The sequence below is a fragment of the Rhinolophus sinicus genome, linkage group LG03 (assembly GCF_036562045.2).
Source record: "Rhinolophus sinicus isolate RSC01 linkage group LG03, ASM3656204v1, whole genome shotgun sequence".
NCBI classification, from domain to species: Eukaryota; Metazoa; Chordata; class Mammalia; order Chiroptera; family Rhinolophidae; genus Rhinolophus; species Rhinolophus sinicus.
The window spans coordinates 46,705,633-46,723,395 of record NC_133753.1 but is presented as its reverse complement, the minus strand read 5'-3'; the positions used below and the strand labels follow the sequence as shown (position 1 = coordinate 46,723,395).

At 37.1% G+C, this 17,763-nt stretch overlaps 1 protein-coding gene across 20 annotated transcripts in view; it reads right to left on the bottom strand.

Moving 5' to 3' along the window:
- HERC1 (HECT and RLD domain containing E3 ubiquitin protein ligase family member 1) overlaps nt 1-16,940 on the bottom strand; it is a 170,647-nt gene extending 153,707 nt beyond the window's left edge. For 16 of the 20 annotated variants that reach the window (XM_019755324.2, XM_019755330.2, XM_074327595.1 and 13 more), the window contains exon 1: nt 16,782-16,940. The gene's annotated coding sequence lies outside the window, so the exon portion shown is untranslated. Of the gene's footprint in view, nt 1-16,748 lie in introns of all 20 variants that reach the window. The other 4 variants (XM_074327599.1, XM_074327601.1, XM_019755325.2 and 1 more) reach the window with 3 other exon arrangements.
- Nucleotides 16,941-17,763: the final 823 nt, after the last annotated feature.

Genomic DNA, 17,763 nt, shown 5'->3' with positions numbered 1-17,763 from the left:
ATGTAGGTTACGCAATTCCACTCCTAGGTATATATCCAAAAGAATTGAAAGCAGGGAATTGAACAGATATTTGTACACCAATGTTCATAGCAGCATTATTCACAAAGGCATAAAAAACCCAAGTATCCATAAACAGATGAATGAATAAACAAAATGCAATATATACATACAATGGAGTACTACTCAGCCATAATAAGAAATGAAATTTTGATATATGCTACAACATGGATGGACCTTGAAAGAATTATGCTTAATGAAATAAGCCAGGCATAGAGGGACAAATATTGTATGATTCCCCTTATATGAGGTACCAAGGATAGTCAAATTCATAGAGAAAGTAAAATGGAGGTTACCAGAAGCTGAAAGGAGAGGGGAAGAAGGAATTCTTGTTTAATGGATACCGAATTTTTGTTGGGGATGATGAAAAGTTTTGGATGTAGACAGTAATGATGGTTACACAATACTGTGAATGCATTTAATGGCACTGAATTATACACTTTACAACTGCTTGAAATGTTAAATACATTATCTATATTTTCCAACACATACACAAAAATAAGATATAGAACAGTCTGCAGTATGCCACCATTTGTGTAAAAAGGGAAAAAAGAGAGAGAATAGGTATGAATGCATGACTGAAGGGGTTTAAAATCTCTGAAAAGACATTCTAGAAACTGGTAACAGTTGAAGCTGGGAAAAACTAGGAAAGTGGATGGACATGGAGAACAAAACAGAGATATACATCTTGCTGTAACCCTCTCTGTACCATGTAGGTATAGCACTTAAGAATATATATCTATATATCTATATATATCTATATATCTATATCTATATCTATATCTATATCTATATCTATGTGTGTGTGTGTGTGTTATTAATTAAAAAAAGGAAAGAATTAGCCAGGCAAGGATAATCTTCCCATGGATGCTAAAACCACTGGGAAAAGGTTGTGGAAGAGAGGATTTTCACACAATTTCAACATACCACCCCTAGATTACTTACTAGTTACAAATGGAAAAAGTGCATTTACAGTGAAGTGATCTGGTAGTAGTCACCTCCTTAAATGATCAAACTTAGCATCACCTATAATGGAAAAAAATGGCATTAAGTGATGCCTCTAAAGTGATGCAAAAAGTACACACCATCTATACAGTGTTCATGCAATAAATGTTTAGCCCGAATATATAATCTGAAAGAAACAATTAGCAAATTCAGATTGTAGGATATTAAGACAAATGCCCTAGATTCTTCAATAAAGTTAATGTCGTTAGAAAGAAAAAGGCAAGGCATTGTTATAGATTAAAAGAGATGTAAAAACCAAAAGCAATATGTGAATGTGATTGGATCCTGGGTCAGAAAAGAGAAACAAATAGAACAGGTATAAAAGATATGTCGGAGACAACTAGAAAAATTTAAATACAGGCACTGCATATTAGATGATAATAAATTCATGTTAGTTTCCCTAGGCGTGATAAAGGTAACTGATTATGTTGGATAACGTCCTTATTTTTAGGAGATGCACACCAGAAATATGGGCAGAGGGGTGAGTATCTCAGTGGTTACAACTTACTCTCATTTAAAGCAAAATTGTATGTGAGTTTAGAAGAAAACAAAAAAAGCAAATGCAACAAAATGTTACAATTTGTGAAACTAGGGAAAAGTGTATGGGTATTTATTGTACTATTCTTCAACTTTTCTATAGATTTGAGAAATTTTCAAAATAAAAGTTTGGAGAAGATGGCAGAAACAGCTGAATCAGGCACAGCTGGGCCCCAGTGATATAAAAGAGGAAATATAAAAAAGATTATCTTTTACAATAAAAGTATACATGGGAGTTAAATGATAAGAATGGTTTTTCCATTATTAACCATGTCCTTCCTGATGGAGCATATGTAATAAACTCATTTATTCCCAGAGTTTCCGTGTTAAGCAAATCTCACTTTCGATTTCCCTGTAACACAATCATTTTCTTTTAAATACAGTGATACCATCTCTGTAAACTCAGAGTTGATTTATAAGCCTTATTCAAAAAAGAGCAAGCAGAAAAATATTGCTCCCATAAACACGTAAGTTGCCTACCCTTCCTTAGAAGGAAGATAAAGGCCAGACAGCAAGATGACAAGTTTTACTTAAGCTTGTGCTTTGTACAAACTACACAGAAAGAAACTAAAGGGCAGGGAACAGCTGGGTTCAACAAAAATGAGAAGGCAGAACTATTCATCTCTTAAATCTTTAACCCACATCTTCACTGTTTTAAAATAGTATCAATTCCTATATATCAGAGAACATCTATGTAAATCTGTATTGTAACGTGACTGGAGGTAAATTATAGCAAGGAAAGTTAAATGGTAAACTGATTTGGAAATGAGCTTAACTATCTCTGAATATGTCTATTTTCTGGAGAATTCATTTTTAAACAAAACAATGAAGACACAATATGACCACTACTGACAAACTGACTCAGGGAAAAAATGAGAAGTTTCTCATTCCCTCATCTTGAACCCTACCTAACTCCCTCCTGAAAATCTCTCAGGTTGACAGAAAATAGCAGAATTTGAAAATAAATCCATCCTTGTGGAATTAATCAAATTATATATTTACTGTATGTACACTTCTATGAATATATATTATGCTTTGATAGTTTTTAAAACACTTTTTAATGAAATACCCAGGTGCCATATGCTGAAAATTGCATGAAAGAAATCAAAGGAGACCTAAACAAATGGAGAGACATGCCATGTTCCTAGCTTGGAAGACTAAATATAAAAATGTCAGTTCTCCCCCAAATTGATCTATAGATTTAATGCAATACCTATCAAAATCCCAACAAGATTTCTGTAGCTTTAGACAAGCTTATTTTATGTTTATATGGAATGGCAAAAGAACTAGCATAGCTAAACTCATAAATAAACTTAGACCCAACAAGGAAATATTGAGAGATGTAAATAAAATATAACCCAATCCTCAAAAAGAAAAACGTATTTAAAATAAGACCATCCAAAAAATCTGCTTGGGCAGAGAGCGATTAACAAAGCAAATTACTAGATGCAGTAATAAAACAGAAAGCAAGATATGCTAAGAACTGACTTCAAGTACAAAAATCTATTCCACAACCCAACACAACAGGCTCTTTCCCTACCACCGCTCCAACAGTACTGAGGCAAGTTTCACACACACACACTCACACACTCGCACTCACACACACAAACACACCAAAAGTGCCCACACAGAGTACTCCAAAAGAATATTTTATTGTTCTCAATGTTTACTTAAAGAAGTCTGAGTTATTTATCTTTTAATCCAGTATAGTGTGAAAAGTTTTTTCCTATCAAACTACAAAACAATCAATAGTCAATCCCAAATTCCAATAAAAACAATAAAAATAAGCTTTACATTACTCATTGCCTCCTTAAATTAACCTAACCCAGACAGATTTTTATCTATTCACCTCACCTTTACCAACAGGTCAGCGATTCGGGGTGAGGGGTGCTGGAGAAGGGCTTGACTATACATGTTTGCCGGGAATATTACCATTTTATGCCTGTTGTCCCTGCATGTACCTTTTTACTATGGTAAAAGCAAAACACCAATGTTTATAGATATTCTCTTTTAAGAATATAGTATTTCAGGTTGTAAAACAGTATTTGTAGAATTTTGAAAAAATTCTTTATATAGATAGATAGATCTAGGAAAAAATCTGGAAAAACCACACATGAAAATTTAATAGCGGTTACTCTGCACAGGGGACAGTTTTCACTTTTTTCTTTACATCTCCCTATACTGTCTAAAATATTGTTTTTTACAATAGCATATATTATTTCCATATGTTAATATGCAGCTTTTCTTTCTGATCCAAATCCTCATCTCATTTCAAAAACACGCACTAATCCTCTTTATGTTATTCTTCAAGAACTGAGGCAATGTGATATAGTGTAGAAAACTTTAGCTTTTAAGATGCAGAAATCTAAATTCAAGAACCACCTTTGCTGTGGAAAATATGGAACCTACCAGCATACCTTTCAAGGTTGTTTAGAGGATCAAACGAGAATGCTTGTGAAAGTGCTTTCACGTAATAGACTAACGTGAGCTATGATTGTTACTGCAAGCACATGAACAAACTATGTAACCTCGGATCCCATATATAAAATGAGGGAGTTTTAAGGAGGGAGCTCCAATTCACTTCTAAGCCTGAAATCCTTGTATTAACAGTATCCTCTTAATTCAGCCTCCTATCTGCATCTAATCTATCTTTTTGGGAGTTATACTTTTTATGAATAACATTCCCAGGCCTCCATGTTTTCTATCTTTACTAGGACACAGCTCGCTCTCCACATTCTTCTCTTATGGCCCCCTGACCACCTACCTGTAAGTTAAAGAAAAGATGTCTTCTCCATCCAAAAAGACTTTAAATCCCCTTTGAATCTCATTTTTTTTTTTTTTCGTGATCTCCATCTCCAAATCTTGCACTGTAGAATAGTGGCTATGCAAATAGACTCTGGAGCCAGGCTGCCAAAATTCAGATCCTGGCTCTGCTATGTCACCAACTCTGCAATGTCACCTTGCACAATGTCCTTAATCTCTCTGTGCCTCAATTTCCTCCTCTGTAAAACTGAGATAACAATAGTGCGCCCACTGCATAAAGTTGTTGTAAAGATTGAACAAACTACAAATTATACACAAAGGACTGAAAACGGTGCCTGGCATGTGGTAAATGTTATGTATGATAAAGTCCTTTCCTAACTCCGCTTCCGTAAAAGTATAATGTTTACAGGCTAAGATGAAACAAACCAACCAGCATTTCCCTCTTGCTTTTTTCTCATTGAAAAATGTCTTATTATTTTTTACCTATCAAAAATTTCTCCACATGACTGTACTAAAGTCATACACATTCTTTGTCATCGGACATTTTTCTAGTTATTCTGTGTTCAAATCTGCTAATTCAATATTTCTCAAAACTTGTTTCCTCTAGAAAATTTGTTCTACTAGTTCAAGATGTTATGAGGGAGAAAAAAGTTTCAGTGATCAAATAAATTTGGAAAAGGCTGAGTTAATGTTACACAGGTTATTTTTTTTACTGTCTTTTACATGTTAATACGCATTATTATTAATACATTCCAAGAGGGGATAAAGTGCACATTGTTTACCAAGTTTATTTGACCCCAGTAGTCTTTTGTCAAGGAGCTACATTGGGAAATGCTGCTTCAGTTCTTTGACAACCTTTAAAACAAAATATGTTATGTAAACCCAAAAACTTTTTAAAATATAATTCATACACAGGCCTGTTCTCAAATTCATGCTGAGAAATCTGGCTCAAGAAACTAATAACTGCTGCCCTGCACAAATTACTTTTGAAATTTCTGAATATGAACACTGACCTCTAAAAAAACCAAACACCAATGACCAGGTACACACGCTAGGTCACAAGCTGCTATCTCACAATGGACGTTAATCTACTTGCTAGCCAAACGTCCTTTAAACAAAATCTAGTGATTCAGTATTCCCAAGTTTTCTCTGTGTTTTCAATAATAAGGACTTGTACTCTTTCTTCCCTTAAAGGAATTCCACCACAGAATCTTGTCAAATCATCCCAGAACCAGTTCTAACATAAATTCAATGACCTAAACATACAATTTACATTGTTGAAGAACTATCCAAAAGAACACTACATAATACCTGAGTACGGAACAGCAGAATTCCACTATTTTGCAATCTGATGAATTAATAAATCTAAGCAATGACCATCAATAGATGTTAACATCACAAAGAGAAATAACAAGACTTTATGTACCTCAAGGAAACACAAAACCATTCCTAAGAAGTATTCTTACTAAAATAATAAATTAAAAATCAAATAATCTCACAAATCTATCAACTTACAGGAAATTCAGGAGACAGAACATGTTAAATGACACTACAGAGATGCAGTCAGCAAAACAGGGAAACTTCTCAGCACAAACAACCTGGTTTAACAAAAAATTTTAAGGAAAAAAAAAGAGGGAAAGTCCGAAGATTAACAATGATTTAATAAACATGTCAAACAATTATAAAGTATGGACCTTATTTGGATCCCACTTCCAGCAAACAAACTAGATGTGTGTGTGTATGTGTATATATATATATATATATATATATATATATATATATACACAAAATAATCAGAAAAATATGAAACCTGATTACATATTTGTTGATATTAAGAACTTGCTATAATTTTTTTTGGTAAAATAATGGTATTATACTTATTTTGTAAAGAGAAAGAGGGATTATATTTTAGAAATCCATACTGAAGAAACAGAAATTTACAAAGTAAATAAATATGTCTGAGATTTGGTTCTAAAAAATCCAGGAATTGAGGGTGGGGTGGTGGATAGACATAGAGGAAACAAGACCGCCTATAATAATTCTTGAAACTCATTGGTGGGTACATGGGAGCTCTTTATACTATTCTGTCTACTTTTATATTAACATATGTTTAAAATATTTTGTAACAGATTGAAAAAAGTGTCTGGGAAATTGAATTATCTGCCTAGGACTGCTAACAGTTTCTACATATTCCCATAACAGATTAATGCACAATCAGGCATGAGTGAATGTAAATTTATCAGGATTAAATTATATTTATAAAGTACTATAAGAAATCATTTGATATGAATTTCACTAACACTCAACATGCTAAACTCTCCTATATAATTATTCTTTTTTACAAGCCTGTTAATATCCAACCAATTTATGGTTTTCCATGAAAAAAAAGTGTTTATGATTTATTTTTAAATTTTTCTTTATTAAATAAAGCAAGAGTCACAGAAAAAAACTTGCAGACAATATTGCAGAGTCATCGCCATCTTTCTAGTCCTATGGGCCTAATGGTACTTCTGGAATTTATCATCAGCAGACTTATTGCATAAGCACTCCAGCTCACTAAGCTCCAAGCAGGCCTGGTTTTATCTTATGTATAAAAACCCTTTCCTGCCTTCCTACTCTGAAATAAAGAGCCAAACCAACAGATGGCAGACCAACAGGGAGAGGGTGGTGATAAGGAGGCAGTTACAAGAGAGCACCACAGAAAAAGAAAATAACACAGAACTGAAAGATACTATGAATACAAAATATTCAGCAATTCCTTAGAGTTTTGCAAAACAAAGTCACATTTTGTCAATCATCGATCACTTCAAAGTGAAATTATTCTATGAATTTACATCTGACTTTATTCCTTTATACAGGGTATCTTTAAGAATTTTGAAAAGTCCCTCTTAATATCTCAGACCAATTTAAATTATCCAAAGCAGTTCAAGCTATTTTCAAAATGAACAAAGGAAACAGGGAAAATAGTAAACTTTTACCAACATTTCACGACTGCTATATGTTACATCATACATCAGCCTTTTCAGAAGCTACCAAACTTTCTTTTTGATCTCAAAAAAATAAAGCACCCCACCTCTATGCTAGTCTATGATACGATCAAAATATCGATATTACCTTAGCCTAACTGGTAGAGGTTTTAATTAAAATATTGGTTTAAAAAATTACAAGTGTTATTAGAATGACAGTTTTAACCTAAATTACATTTCTTAAAAATGCCTAAGCTTTTGGTTAAACAAACATTAAGAACACGCCAACTGCAACAGGCCATCTTTGCCCATTCAGCGTGCCACGGAGCTTCTGCTTCCAGAGTAAGCAACTTTCCAATCACTTATTTAAGAGATCAAGCCCATAACACCTTACAAAGCAAAAGTCCACTACTCCTCACCCTCTGGCAGTTTTACAAAGGAACAGCAACTTCCTTACGAACAGAACCTTCATTAAAGAGGGTCTAGCAACTACGTAGTGATTATTTAAGGGCTCGTTCTTCAGACAGCAACCTCTCTCCTCTGTGGAAGCTTGTCAAATGGCAGCCTATCTCACAGAGGTGTTATGAAGATCAACTGAGAAATGTTTACCAATGTACTTTGTAAAATAAAAATCTACCAGGGGTGCCAAAAAATGTATACACATGACTTGTATTCATCTTTTGTTATGGGTATATATTGAGTATTACAATTTTAATACAGTTCTTTCCTTTCTTAAAATGTGTATACATTTTTTTGGCACCCTCTGTATATACAAATGTAAATCATTATTATTTCACAACTTGTTTGCACTTTAGCCAGGTGGCAGACTAAACTTGCTTCTTAATGTCACTGGGTTTCAAGGTCTACCAAGAAAAACTTCATATTTCAGGGTATAAAGATTCACTAATATTCACCTTTCTATAGCAAAGTTCAATGATTATACCAATTAATGTTCTAACATCTATTTCCCCTCTTTGGTAGAAAAGAACAAGGAACATGCTTTAAGAAGTCAAAGCAACCTGTGGCACACCTAAAATTCTAATTGTCAGCATGAGTTCCTTAATATCTACTCGTATGTAGAATGATCCTGTCCATACATTACTTGGCTGGGATTTCAGATCAGCCAAAACCATCCAGCTGAGCCTGGCCATTTCCCTGCTCTGCCTCCCACAGTTTCCACCAACACCCCTCTGTTTCTGAATTCTAATCAAGGCTCCACCACTTACTAGCTGTGTGATCTTGGGCAACTTACTTAACCTCTCAGTGCTTCAATTTCATTACCTGCAAAATAAACGGGTTAAGCGTAGTTTAAATAAGAGTTCAACCAGATTTAAACATAGTGTAAATAACAGATGAAACTGCTTAGAATAGTGCCTTGTGCACAGTAAATGCTCAGTATTACCCAGTATTATTCCTTTATATGTACATCTGTCTACTCCACCACACCACCTTCACGAAATTACATAAATTTCTCCATCATTTTACATAATACCTTCCTTTCAGAAGAAGGAGCAACTTTGAGCAAGCAGAAACGATGGCCATACTTTGACAAAGTTTCATTATACGGTATATGACTGGATACTTGGTTTCCAGTAAGGTCAAAGATAACCTTATATAAAAGATACTGGCTCACACATGCTTTTAAATTATATTAACACATAGATAATATAATCTCCCTAGTTCTAGATTAGGTTATCCCGTATTTCTAATACGATCAGATAGCAAAGCTGCTTACTTGAGTTATCACATAAAATTGTCCATGACCAAACAGTTTTATGGCACAATGACTAACAGAAAAGGTCTTAAAACATGACAAAATTTAAAAGGACTCTTACAAATACTATTAAGTTTTTTAAAAAGCTTGGAAAACAATATATCCCTCCCAAATCACAATCACCATAGATTTTAAATCAAGAGTCTAGAATGAGGAAAAACAGCTTGCCAGAGCAAGACGAAGTATTCCTATTACACTCACATCACTACCACCATAAGGAGAGGACAACCAGAGTCATCCTCTGCAACAAGCACAAGAGCTGATTTTTCACACATTACTTAGCACATCCTATGCACAATTATATGCTCTTGAAAACATTATAAACCCTAAAACTTAACAGTTCGTATGTGAAAATTCAGTGTTGTTTAACTGACTTAATAGTTTTCCTTTGGCCTAAAACCTTTAAAAGGCAGAATCACTTAATCTAAGTTAGAGACAATTTTACTCCATAAACAACTTCCTAGAGCTGCATCCCTGACTTACATCGTGCCAGGGTCTTTTCTAGCACTGAAATAAACAAGACATATAAGGTTCCTACTCACATGGAGTTTACATTCTAGTGAGGAAGACAAAGAATACACAAGTAAACAAATAAGTCAGTAAGTGCTGTAAAAAATAAAGCAAGAGCGAGGGGGCTGGGGTTTGGCCATTATTTTCTGTAGTGTCATCACTGAAGATCTCTCTAAAGAGGTAGACTCTGACAGCACCTCTTTAAGCAGACACCTGAAGGATGTGAGGGAGCAAGCAGTGCGAAAACCGAAGGCAAGAGCACTCCAAGCAGAGCAAGAACAAACATTAAGCCCTGGGAATGCACCTGGCATGATCAAATACAGGGAAGTTCAGTGTAGCAGAAGTGGCGTGAACAGAGAAGATAGGTACTAACTACATCATCTAGGAACTTACAGGCCATGGCCAGGAATCTGGCTATGTTAACTGTATAAAGCACTATACAGAGGAGTAGCCTATCTGATTGACAGTTTAAAAGATCATCCTAGCCAGCCATGAAGTGCAGAAGAGACTTTAGGAGGTCAAGTGAGCAAGTATGGAAACCAGTTGAGAGACGACTGTAACTATCTAAGCAGAGGAGCAGGTGGTTTAGGCCAGAGTAATAAGGTAGATATGATGATATGTGACCAGATTAGAAATATATTAAAGAAATGGAGCCAAGAGGATTTGCTGATGAGCTGATTAGAGGGCATACCGAAAAGAGAAGACTCACAGATGACACCTAGGCTTTTGGCCTGAGTGACTGGTCCTGCCATTTACTAAGAGTAGTTTCATAGGAAATATGAGGATAGGAATCACACCTCTGTATTGTGCAAATTTAAGCTGAGATGCCTATTAGACAGCCAAATGAGATGTGGAATTGGCAGATGAACTATGGCACTGAACCTCAGGGAAGGGGTCTGGGCTGAAGATATAAATGTGGGAGTTGATCAGCATATAGTTTTTAAAGCCATAGAAATGAATAAATGTAGACTGGAAAGACTTTTTTGTTTAATCCTCACACCAGCCCTACGAGGTAGCAACTATAATTATTATTCTCATGTTATAGAGCGGGAAACTAAGGCTAAGAGATTAAGACGCATCCAACTCCATTCTGCTAATACATGGTAGAATTAGGGGGGGAAAATCTAACTGACTACAATGACCATGGCTTTTCTCAGCTGGGGTTAGTCATCAGAACCACAGTACTTGAATACTGGAGTGAATATTTTCTCAATTCTCCCAAGGATGGTACATAACTACTGCCATTCAAGACGCATTGGAGAGAAGTTAATTCTCTACATACAACGAATGTTCAAATATCCTAGAACATTACAGTCTAGTTCTCTCATGGAACCCCAGTTGAGAAAAAAACTGTACTATACTATTATTTTATTATTATTATTATTCCATTACTACTACTACTACTACTACTACTACTACTACTACTACTTACTAGGAATCACAATGAGAGCCGGTTAGCTCAGTTGGTTAGAACATGGTGCTAATAACACCAGGTTGCCAGTTTGATCCCTGCATGGGCAACAGTGAGCTGCGCCCTCCTTAAAAAAAAAAAAAAGAGGGAGATTGATGAACAACTTAAGTTACCATCCTGTGACTTTCCATGGCCTTCTCTCTGTAACCAGTAAAATCAGGTATTATTGGGGGTTTTATAGCGCCACAGGTTCCTTGAAGACTACAGCAGACCTTGATTGATTCCATTCACAAGCAGCACTCAGCATGTTTTCCTGAGAGCATCAGTTCATCAGAAACCCACAAGAACATCAGCTCCTCCAGGGCTAGAATCTTTGTTTTTTCATGTGTTCCATGCACTTGAACAGTGCCCTTTCTGGGAAAGAATCTAAATTTCTAGACATGCTGGGCAGAACTTGTTACCTTGTAAGATGGGGATGTTTTTCACGTTATCTGAGTTTCTTGGCACCACTAAAATCTGATAGGATTATCCTAATTATCCACTACTTTAAACTCTCAATTTCATCTTCCTTAAGATTGGCCTTCTTTCTTACGGAAATATAAAGGGTTCCAGATATGGCCATTGCTGAAAAAACCCTACTATACCTGTGTACTATTCAAAATAACTAGCATACAATGTGAGCAAATAGCTACTATATCAGACATACTTTAAAGGAAAAAGTACTCTCCTTACCATTTCAATTATCCTTTGTTAAACACCACAAGTATTCAAAGCACGGGTATTATGAATCAATTCTGCACTTCCATTAAATGCAAGGGTTTCAAATGAACAATCCGGACCAGACCAGAAATTGCATTCCAATCGATTTCACCTGCACATAATAACCTACATGTATCACTGCAATATTAGTGGACTGTGTATTTCATTTTCAAGCTATAAGAACCTGCCAACCGCAGGCACTAAGTGCCCTTCCACAACTGGCTTGGGTCACTTGGGTCACTAAATAACCTACAGAGTATTTTTTAAAATCATTCCTCTCAAGCAAAATAAAATGAAATAAAGTAAAAATAAAAAGAACAGCAACACATTCTGTTGGTGAGGCTGTGGGGAAAATTGGTGCTCTCACACATTACTGGTGGGAATGCAAATTAGTATACCACTTCTGTAGAAAAGCTTGTTAATACCTGACAAAACTACATATGTACTTAACTTCTGACTCAGCAATCCCACTTGTAGGAAAACTTGTACATGAAGATACAATACAAAAACACATATGCACAGGTCATTTATTGAATCAATTTTTATAATTATAAAACATAGGAAACAGCGTAAATGCTCATTCATTGAGGAACGATTGAATAAACTAGGATACATCCACACAGTGGAGTAGTGCACAGCTGTTAAAAAAAGAATGAAGAATATCAAAAGAACAGCTCTTCAAATAAATAAACTGATTTGGAGTGACTTACAAGACATACCGTTAAGTGAAAAAAGTAAAGTTCAAAAGAGCATCTATAACATGCCACTCTTCATATAAAAACAGGGAGTAGGAAAACAGTTTGGCAGTTTCTCAAAAAGTTAAACATCGAGTTACCATATGACCCAGCAATTCCACTCCTAGGTATATACACAAGGAAACTGAAGGCATATGTCCACACAAAAACTTGTACATGAATGTACATAGCAGTACATTCATAACAGTCAAAAATGGAAAACTAAATGTTGATAAATTGATACATGAATGAACAAAATGTGGTCTATTCATGCAATAGAACACCCCTCAGCCATAAAAATGAATGAAGCGCTGATACATGCTACATGAACCTTGAAAAAATTATGTTAAGTGAAGAAAGCCAGGCACAAAAGTACACACGTTATATGATTCCATTTACATGAAATGTCCATAATAGACAAATTCATACAAACAGAAAGTAGATAAGTGGTTACCAGGGGCTGGGGAAGAGGAAATGGGAAATTATGCTAATAGATACGGGGTTTCTTTTTGAAGTGATCAAAATGTTCTTGAATTAGATAGTGGTGATAGTTGTACAACCTTGGAATATACTAAAAACCACTACATATATTGTATACTTCAAAAGGGTAAATTTTATGGTACATGAATTGTATCTCAATTTAAAAAATTATATAAAGAAAAAAGAAATATAAGAAAACATACACAATCTGTTCATTTGTGTGAAAAATAATGGAAGGATAAACCCAAAACTGAAGAGATTCTCTAAGTATATCTTTTTATATAATAATGTTTAGTCATGCTAATGTTTTATATACAGAGAAAAAGAAAGAAAGAAAGAAAAGAAAAGTCAACCAGGATTGGGAAGAGTCCAAAATGAAAAAAAAGAAAAGAAAAAAAAAAAAAAAGAAAAGAACCTAATTGAAATACTGCCATTTGCAATAACATGGATGGATCTTGAGATTATTATGCTAAGCGAAATAAGTCAGACAGAAAAAGTTAAGAACTATAGGACTTCACTCATATGTGGGATATAAAACTGAAAGCAACAAAGGAACAGACAAAGAAACAGAAATTCATAAATAGACAAAGTTTAGTGGTTACCAAAGGATAAGGGGGAAGGGGTGGTAGAAGAGGGTAAAGGGGATCAAATATATGGGGATGGAAGGAGAACTGACTCTGGGTGGTGAGCCCACAATGTGATATTATAGAATTGTACACTTGAAACCTATGTAATTTTACTAACCATTGTCACCCCAATAAATTGAACTTTAAAAAGAAAGAAAAGAACCTAATTGCATTACAGATAAATAACATAAGCACAATAAAAGGAGTAGGGAAGCAAATAACTAACCTAAGTAATTTTGAAAAACAGTATTTTGAGTCAGATACTATAAGGCTAAAGACAAAAAAAAAACACCTGTACACAAATACTGCATCCTAATTAGCAAATATGTTTCTCATATGGGTATGGGTTAGCAATCATAACTACTTGATGTGCACTCTAAAAGTGAATAAATAAGTTAATATACTATAGATAATGAGAGCCAGGATTCTCACTTCAGAAAAAAAAATTACAAATAAGAATAGAGGAAAAGTTGGAATGAACCTTGTGATGATGGACTGGAATAGAAGATAGCAATATGAACGTATGGTTTTTAATATATAGAAAAAGACAAATATAGAAATAAGTGCGTAGGCATGCGCTATCACTTACATGCATGGGCAGGTTAGTATATAAACATATTTCCTTGCTCAGGGATCTCATCAGGAATTTAATATTCCCATTAATTTAGAGGACCCAGTATGTGACAGCAGAACAAACTAAAATTATAAAAATCAGATCTGGCATCTAAAAAGTAAATTACCTGCTTTACGTTCCCTTGTAAATTTTTTAGTCAAAAACATTTGCTAGTTGTTGTGACTTTATTGGCTTTGCAAACTTCTTTTTAAATGATGTGACCAATTATTTTTTCACCATCATGATAATCTACATTTCATGTGTCTGTTTAACCCAAGTTTTATTTACATTAAAAAATTCTCTTCAATAGATCATGGCAAGATTGTTATTACTATATAGTTGTCCAACTATAAAATTCAACTTTTGTTTCACAAGTCAATTTGCTTTCATCCTAGCACAAATGTCTCTCTCCACACCACAAACCACAAAGTCATCATTATTTTAAGTTCCAAAAATCTGAGTTTTAAAACATCAGCTGTTCAATGTATCCAATTCTTTTTTAATTTCAAATATTAAGGAGTAATTTAGTCTTTGGGGAGGAAAAATGCTTGAGAACTTCGAATTGTATTGGTATTTATTATGTGCATCATCTACTGACCAATCCAGCCAATCAACAACAATCTTCGAAATTTCTTTAATCAAATAGGATTTCAGGAGACGTTTACATTTCCTTTCTTCTCCATGCACCACCAAGATGCCTATATTGGGAGTGAAATAAGTACATGACCAGCAAATGAATGGGTGTCACATGCAAATAGCATGACTAGAAATTTAAGAAACATGATAAGAAACTTAGGGAAAGCAAAATTCATAAAAGTTTAGAATTACAAGAGGCCTTAATAGGCTATTTAATCCATTCCAATGACAACCCCAGACAGATGACAATCTATGCTCTTTTTAAAAGCCTCCAGATTTCCAACCTCCCTAGATGTCTCATTCTGCCATATAATCCTGTCATATGATTTGGGGGAAATATTTCAAGACTATTCTTTGCCCTACCTAATGCTTTCTTTTCTCACATAACAATACATTTTAACTCACTTCCAAGATATACATACACACAGATATGTGCACATAGGCACCTAAGGTAGTACAGCGACAGCTCTGACCTAAGGCACTCAATTTTGCTTGTATAAACACACACTATAGAAACCTATATAATCAAAGGAACATATCCATCTCATTCCAATCACAAAAGCACTATGAAACAAATAATGTCACATAACGATTTGGGGCTAAAAATAACCAATGGAAATCAATTTTATAAAACCTTGAGGTAAACAGGTTTCTTCTCACTATGGATAATCATAGTTTATTTGCTTTCCAAAAACACTGCTCCTTTTCAGCATCCACCCAAGGCAGAATTGTAAAAACATATACGTACCAGATCCAAGTAGATAAATTTTTAACGTTTGATTTTTAAAACCATTTAGCTAACAATCATTTTGGAAGAGGGCCCAAGGAAAGAGATATAGTGATGACAGAGTACAGCCAGTGATAATGAACAAATAACCAGTTTTAACCAAGCAGGCCAAAGAAGTGACTCAAAACAGATCATTTTTGGAACATATATAGAATGGGGAAGTCCCAATCAAAGACGAGGCAAGTACTATTTGAAAAAATTAAGTGTCTAGTAGGAAATACACCAAAATGTTAACCATTAAATGCTATCTCTGGAAATGGAATTACAAGGATGGCTTAGTTTGTTCAGATTTGGTATTCCTATTATTCCAATTATCCGTATTTTCTTCAGTATTACAGACATTATTTTTAAATTAAGACAAATTCTGCCCCTGAGTTTCACAGCTCTCTAGGATGGAAGGCATGTCTTTTACATAACCTCCTGGGAGAGGTGGTACGAGGTCCTGTCTTCGTGTCTCCCATGAACCTGTCGCCCATCACAGAAATGGTTTCACCATGTTCTCTGGGACAGCTCCTGTCATTATCATCCTCATCTCACCCCAAAGACTAAACAATGCATCTCGTCTCCCCTCATGGTAGCAGAGGCTATAAATTATTTTATCGAAGCGGGAGATTTGTAAAATGGTTTACCAGGGGATGAGTTGCCACCACCCAAATGCAGAGAAAAGGAGAAAGACAGCCCTAGAGAAAGACAACCTCCAGCCCTCGATAGGTGGCCAGCGACGGGAGACACGAGGGTTGCAGTTCTCAGATCCCGAGTCGGGCCGCCGCCCCCAGGCCCCAGCATCGGCCGGGGGAGGGGCGCTCGTTAGCGGATAAAGGGGTGGGGGACGTGATCAGAGATGCGACCTCCGAGGGCTGAGGGTCAGGTACAGCAAGCGCCGGAGGGGCGGGTCCCTCCGCCCTCTCGGGCCGGCGGCTAGGCTTCTAACGTGGCTCTGTATGCGGCCGGGCGGCGGGAGGCCCCTGGGGTCAGGGGGCCCCACAACACCGGGAGGGCTCCATCAGGCCTTCGCCGGCCCCCCACCCGGGACCCCGGCAGCCCCGGAACGGCCCCAGTTGGCTTTGTCCGGCCGGCGGGGCGCACGCACAGGCGGCCAGGAAAGCAGAAGAGGAGACGTTACCGTACGCGGCTCCGGAACTGGCGGGAGTTGGGTGCGGCTCCTGCGACCCGAGCCCCGCTCGGCAGCAGCTGCGGCTGCCGCGTCCTTTATTTTTACTGCAGCAGCGGCGACTTGTCAAAGGGAAAGACGTAAGAGGCGGCGGCAGCGGCGGCAAGCGAGTCTCGCGGGATTTGGGCGGAACTCTCGCGCAGTCCGGAATCCTCGCCCCACCCACCAGGCCCAGCGCGGGAGGCGAGAGGAGCTGGGGGAGGAGCGCCGGGAGTAGGTTGCGGGAGGAAAGGGCGAGGGAAGAGGATTTAATGCGAGAGGCAAAGCTAGGTTCTTTGGGCACCCTACTACCGCGCAGCCCTCACCTTTCAGCCCTCGCGGAGTCCGGACCCTGCGGGGACCGAACTCCGCCTGTAAGGCACAACTGGGGGCCTTTCACAAAGGATGGTGAGGAGTAGGGGGCCAGCCAGCACGCCCCGTTTTCCTTGTGGTGGGCGGGGAACACCCCGACCGCCCCGCGTGCTGCTGCTGCTGGGCGTAGCAACGCGTTTAAAAGCTGACGGCCCGACCTGGTCGGCCACACCCCTTTATCTCCGACGCGCACCTTGCGCTCTACATCTCTGGTGAACACCTGGCGGTAGACCTATGACGGGTCAAGTTCAATCGCGTGAAAGCGGTTCACTTGACCTACTAATATCTCATATTCACATCTTTGCGCTGCAGGACTGCCAGAATCCTGCAGATGCTGGCGCTTGTGGCTCCTCGGTTTTCTTTAGTGCTGAGGAATACGGAGGTAAATTGTCCTTTGGGTGACTTACATCCTTGATCATAATCCCGACGTCTACAATGATGACCCATGAGGGACCCTAACTGGCTTGGTCATCACTGTATCCCCAGCACCTAACACCAGTCCAGGTACTCATTAAATTGTTGAATAAATACTCCTGTCCCCATCTTCCTTTAGTACCTGTTCTTACTCCTAGGCGCCTGCATT